The following is a 6,409-nucleotide window of genomic DNA, read 5'->3' as shown; positions in this document are numbered from 1 at the left end:
TTCTGTAGTTGGTCTAAGATCCTTTAAGGTACTTTGTAGCCAAAGTCGAGAACACTTCATTTTCTTTACCAGGGCTAAACTGATTGATTGCATCCTTATTTTGTTTTGTTTTGTTTTATTGTATTTTATTTTATTTTATTTTGAGATGGAGTCTCGCTGTGTCACCCAGGCTGGAGAGCAATGGCATGATCTCGGTTCATTACAACATCTGCTTCCCAGGTTCAAGTGATTCTCCCACCTCAGCCTCCTGAATAGCTGGGACTACACATCCAGCTAATTTTTGTATTTTTAGGAGAGACGGGATTTTACCATGTTGGCCAGGCTGGTCTCGAACTCCTGACCTCAAGTGATCCACCCGCCTCGGCTTCCCAAAGTGCTGGGATTACAGGTGTGAGCCACCACACTTGGCTGATTGCATCTTTTAAAATTGCAATGAGTGTAAGATTAGAAGTTTATAAACAGACATTTCCAATTGAGTTCTTTTGGTGAAGGTCGTTTTTTTGCTACTCAAGATGTTATTAAGTAATAATCAGATGTTACATTGGTTTCTCAGTCATCTGCCTTTTGCTAATGTGGTTTTAAAAATTAATTTGAATTGTTTGAGAACTTAAAAAGTTGAAGACCCTGTCCCTTCTTTGGAGAAGTAGCTCTGTAGAAAGAGAGGCTGGCTGATGATCAGGTTTTAAGGACACAGCCTGGTAGTAGGTCTTTTGAGGATGAGCAGATTGCTTCCCTTTTTCATACCCGAGCTAGTGATAACAAGTTATCTCTTGTTCAGGGCATTAATATACTGCTTTTCTTCATGCTTCAATAAAACATCATAAAGTGGTCAGTAGTATAATGATATAGAACAAGATAAAGTTTGTTTGTGGGTTTTTTTTTTTGGAGATGGAGTCTTGCTCTGTCACCCAGGCTGGAGTGCAGAGGCATGAACTTGGCTCACTGCAACCTCTGCCTCCCGGGTTCAAGTGATTCTCCTGCCTCAGCCTTCTGAGTAGCTGGGATTACAGGTGTGCACAACCGTGCCCTGCTAATTTTTGTATTTTTAGTAGAGATGGGGTTTCACCATGTTGGTCAGGCTGGTCTTGAACTCCTGACCTCGTGATTAGCCCGCCTCAGCCTCCCAAAGTGCTGGGATTACAGGTGTAAGCCACTGCGCCTGGCCAGAAGATAAAGATTTTGAAGAACATTTAATTTCCTCATTTCTCCTATCCTCTACCCTGTGAATTGTAAGCTATAGAAGTTCTTTTCTGGAAGGGAATGGCTCAATACTTGAGTGCCATGCTCTCCTAGTTGTCATTTATCAAATTATTATTTTCATATATAGGAAGAATTGTCACATTTTTCTCATGTATAGGAAGAACAACCATGAGTCAGCTTGCTGAGTCTGATTGGTCCAAGGGCTTCCTGGGACACTGAACCCCAGTCATGTAGAACCCCAGCTCTGTAGAAGAGGAGCAGCTATCACAGCAGTTTGAGTAATTGCAGACAAAGGTGAAGCAAGAAGAGAACAATATCAACAACAACTAGCAATGATAAAAAACAACCTACATTTACCTGGCACTTTTTTTTTCTTTTTCTTTTTTTTTTGATGGAGTTTCGCTCTTGTTGTCCAGGCTGGAGTGCAATGGCACTATCTTGGCTCACTGCAACCTCCGCCTCCCGGGTTCAAGCGATTCTCTTGCCTCAGCCTCCCAAGTAGCTGGGATTACAGCTGCCCACCACCACGTCCGGCTAATTTTTTATTTTTAGTAGAGATGGATTTTCGCCATGTTGGCCAGGCTGGTCTCGAACTCCTGACCTCAGGGGATCTGCCCACCTCAGCCTCCCAAAGTGCTGGGATTACAGGCATGAGCCACTGCACCTAACCTATCTGGCACCTTTATGACCAGGGAAGTTTTGCAGTTTTATTCTCTGTTAAATGCATATCTGTTGAGCTTTTTCTGTTAGTAAAATGTACTCCAAGATTTCTTTCTTTCTTTTTTTTTTTTTTTTTGAGATGAAGTCTTACTCTGTCACCCAGGCTGGAGTGCAGTGGCGTGATCTCGGCTTACTGCAACCTCTGCCTCCCAGTTCAAGCAATTCTCCTGCTTCAACCTCCTGGGTAAGTGGGATTACAGGTTACCACCACCATGCCTGGCTAATATTTGTATTTTTAGTAGAGACGGGATTTCATCATGTCGGCCAGGCTGGCCTCAAACTCCTGATCTCAGGTAATCCACCCACCTCGGCCTGTCAAAGTGCTTGGATTATAGGCATGAGTCACGGTGCCCAGGCTTAATGCTGTATTTTTTAATACACACACGGTACAGAAGGATATAAGATGGCAAGTAAAATACCCCTTCTTAACCTACTTTCAAACTTTTTTCCTTTCCATATCTGGGCATAGAATTTGAATTCATTCTTTTTTTAAAAAAAATTAATTTTTTTTTTTACTTTCTATAACAAAATATTTCAAACAAAGATAGAGGGACCAGTGTAATGAACTTAATTTACCTATTATCTAGTTTCACCTATTATCAATAATCTTGTTTTTATCATATTTCCCATATCCAGATTGAAGCAAATTCTAGACATCACATCATTTTTAAAAAATTAAAATAATTATTATTGCTGTTTTTATAGAGATGGGGGTCTCACTATGTTGCCCAGGCTGGTCCCGAACTCCTGGGCTCAAGTAATCCTCCTATCTTTGCCACCCAAAGTGCTGGGATTATAGGCATGAGCCACTGCATCTGGCCCACATAATTTCATTTGTAAGTATTTTATAATTATTCAGTTTTTATTTATAGATTTTAGGTTTTAGAAGTTCTTTTTAAGTTTGTTTACAATAAAATCTTTATTCAAAAGACTGTAAAAAGTTGTAATTATTACAGTCTGGCAAAGAGCAAATAAAAGCAAACAAAAAGTTCTCAGAATGTAGTTTCCTTCTTTTAAAATATGTAACTGTTTTCTTGGTAGAGGCAAAATCTTAAAAGGGATTCAGTTGCACATTTAAGTGTTTAGCCAGCCTTCTTCCATGCCCAGCAGTTAAGCCAGCACAGAAGGTCAAGTGTGAGCATGGTGGTTCATGCCTGTAATCCCAGCACTGTGGGAGGCTGAGGTGGGAGGATTGCTCGAGTCCAGGAGTTTGAGACCAGCCTGGGCAACACAGTGGGACCCTGTTTCTACAAAAACTAAAACTACAAAAAAAAAAAAAAAAAAAGCACAGTGTTATAGCATGCACCTATAATCCCAGCTACTTGGGAGGACTGCTTGAGCCCTGAAATGAAAGGCTGCAGTGAGCTATGATCCTACCACTGCGCTGAAGCTTGGGTGACAGAGCAAGACTGTCTCTAAAAAAAAACAAAAAACTAAACCAGCATAGAGAATCAGTTGCCTGTGGGCCCTGTCCAAACCTCAGCCCAGCTAGGAGTCTGAGGCTTTAAGGAGTCCTGTGTGTACAAATGACAGACTCACACCATAGTCCACCCATCTGGAATATATCCCCTCAACAAAGCCTTGTCCTGGGGCAGCAGGCAGGCTGCAACCTGACATTTAAGAGTGGCTGGTCTTTTCTGCAGGAGGGTGGGAGGGCCTGAGCTGCCCTCCTGTGGCTTCAGGCATCTGGGATGAAGTGGTCCATGATATGGTGAGGATGAGTGGGGGAAAACTTTTTGACTGTGTGCTCATAGATCACAGTGGGGATGATGGTCAGGGTGACAGTATTCGTGGCTGTGGCCAGAATCTCTGAGATCTCTTTCAGCCCAATGACATTCTGCATAGTGCTTGTTAAATGTTCTTGAACCTGGCACACATGGTGGTTGGTGAATAGTCCATGAGGACCACAGAGCTCCCTTTGACCACAGGGAAGACCTTTCCCTTCTAGATGATGAAGCCACCATGGCCTGTGCTGTCCTTGTGCATGGTGACAATCCACTGGACTGTCCTGTCCTGAATGACCATAACAATCTTCTTGGCCAATTCCCTCTCATCTCTGCCAGATGGGCTTTTCCCATGTTCCACTTGGCACAGTCATGCCCATCAATCTGTAGGATTTGGTTCCCAAAGCACAGCAGCATGAGGGGTGCAGTGGTGTTGGCCTGCATCACCTGCACAAAGAGCCCCTTGGTGGTGGTCTGCAGCTGCAGCCCAGTCTTGCCATGTTTGTCTTTGCACAGGTGGATGTTGTGCATCTGGGGCTTGATCTCACACCACGTGCCCAGGCTGTTCCTTGACCCCCTGGGCTGGTTAGGAACCTGAGACAGCAGTCTGCAGACACCAAGGGCGCAGGGGGTCAGCCTGGCCTGTGGGACCTAGTGCTTCAGAGGTTATTGGGAAGCAGGGGTAAGGATGGGGAAAGGAGGACGGAGAGGTCCCTGGGCCCAATTTCATCCCCAGACCACACACTTCATTTAAAAGTTTTAAATTTATAGAAAAATTGAGCAGACAGTACCATTCCATACTACATAATTCCAGTTTCCTCTGTTAATAACATCCCATATTATTTATTTATTTTTTGTCACTCAGGCTGGAGTGCAGTGGCGTGATCTTCACTCACTACAACCTCCACCTCCCGGGTTCAAGCGATTCTCCCACCTCAGCCTCCTGAGTAGCTGGGACTACAGGTACATGCCACCACACCTGGCTAATTTTTGTATTTTTAGTAGAGATGGGGTTTCACTATGTTGGCCAGGCTGGTCTTGAATTCCTGACCTCGTGATCCGCCACCACAGCCTCCCAAAGTGCTGGGATTACAGGCGTGAGCCACCATGCCCGGCCTAATAACATCCCATATTATTAAGTGTATCATATACATAGTTAACAAATACATTTCTTACAATTAATAACCAATAGTGATAAAGTTCATACTTACTCAGATTTTCTTTTTTTTTTTTTTTAGATGGAGTTTTGCTCTTGTTGCCCAGGCTGGAGAGCAATGGTGCGATCTTGGCTCACTGCAAACTCTGGCTTCCAGGTTCAAGTGATTTTCCTGCCTCAGCCTCCCGAGTAGCTGGGATTACAGGCATGTGCCACCACGCCCGGCTAATTTTTGTATTTTTAGTAGAGACCAGCTTTCTCCATGTTGGTCAGGCTGGTCTTGAACTCCCGACCTCAGGTGATCTGCCTACCTTGGCCTCCCAGAGTGCTGGGATTACAAACGTGAGCCACCACGCCCAGCCCATACTTACTTGGATTTTCTACATTTTTACCTAATGTCTTTTTTTCTGTCCTAAGATCCCATTCAGATTACCACTTTAAATTGTCATTTTTCTCCTTAAGGTTTTCTTGCCTATGACATTTTCTCATTCTTTGTCTTTAATGACCTTGGCAGTTTTGAAGACTACTGGTTAGGTACATTTTAGGATGCCCTTCCATTGGAATTTGTTTGATTTTTTTTCTTTTTCTTTTTCTTTTTTCTTTTCTTTTATTTATTTATTTTTTTTTGAGATGGAGTTTCGCTCTTGTTGATCACGCTGGAGCACAATGGCGCTATCTTAGCTCACTGCAACTTCTGCCTCCTGGGTTCAAGCGATTCTCCTGTCTCAGCCTCCTGAGTAGCTGGGATCATAGGCACCCGCCACTTCGCCTGGCTAATTTTTGGTATATTTAATAGAGATGGGGTTTCACCATGTTGGCCAGGCTGACCTCGAACTTCTGACCTCAGGTGATCCACCTGCCTCAGCCTCCCAAAGTGCTGGGATTGCAGGTGTGAGCCACCAGGCCCAACCTGATTATTTTCTTATGATTAGGCTCGGATTTTAGATTTTTGGAGAGGAAGATCACAGAGATAAAGTACTATTTTTCTTTTTTTGAGACAGTCTTGCTGTGTCATCCATGCTGGAGTGCAGTGGCATGATCTTGCTCACTGCAACCTTCTCCTGGGTTCAAGCGATTCTTGTGCCTCAGCATCTGAGTAGCTGGGACTACAGGTGTGCACCACCATGCTGGGCTAATTTTTGTATTTTCGGTAGAGATGTGGTTTTACCATGTTGGCCAGGTTGGTCTCAAACTCCTGGCCTCAAGCAATCTGCCCGTCTCAGGTTTTACAAAGTGCCAAGATTACATGTGTGAGTCACTGCACCCGGCCTAAAGTACCGTTTTCATCACGTCATATCAAGGGTACACACTATCAGCATGTTGTATGACTGTTCACATTGATCACCTGGCTAAAGTAGCATTTGTCAGGATTCTCCACTGTAAAGTTACTCTTCCCCACCCCTTCTTCTTTCTGTACTCTTTTGAAGAAAATCAACAGGCACAGCCTATACTTCAGGAGTGAGGAATTATGCTCTTCCTCTCTTAGGATGAAGTATCTACATGATTTATTTAAAATTTTTCTGCACAGGAGATTCATCTTTTCTTCATATATTAATTTATAGATTTATTTATACTGATATGAACTCGTGGATATTCTTTTTTTTTTTTT

This window comes from Mandrillus leucophaeus, unplaced genomic scaffold (genome assembly GCF_000951045.1).
Source record: "Mandrillus leucophaeus isolate KB7577 unplaced genomic scaffold, Mleu.le_1.0 Scaffold300, whole genome shotgun sequence".
NCBI lineage: Eukaryota > Metazoa > Chordata > Mammalia > Primates > Cercopithecidae > Mandrillus > Mandrillus leucophaeus.
The sequence above is the reverse complement of the archived record's forward strand: the minus strand, read 5'-3'. Positions refer to the sequence as shown.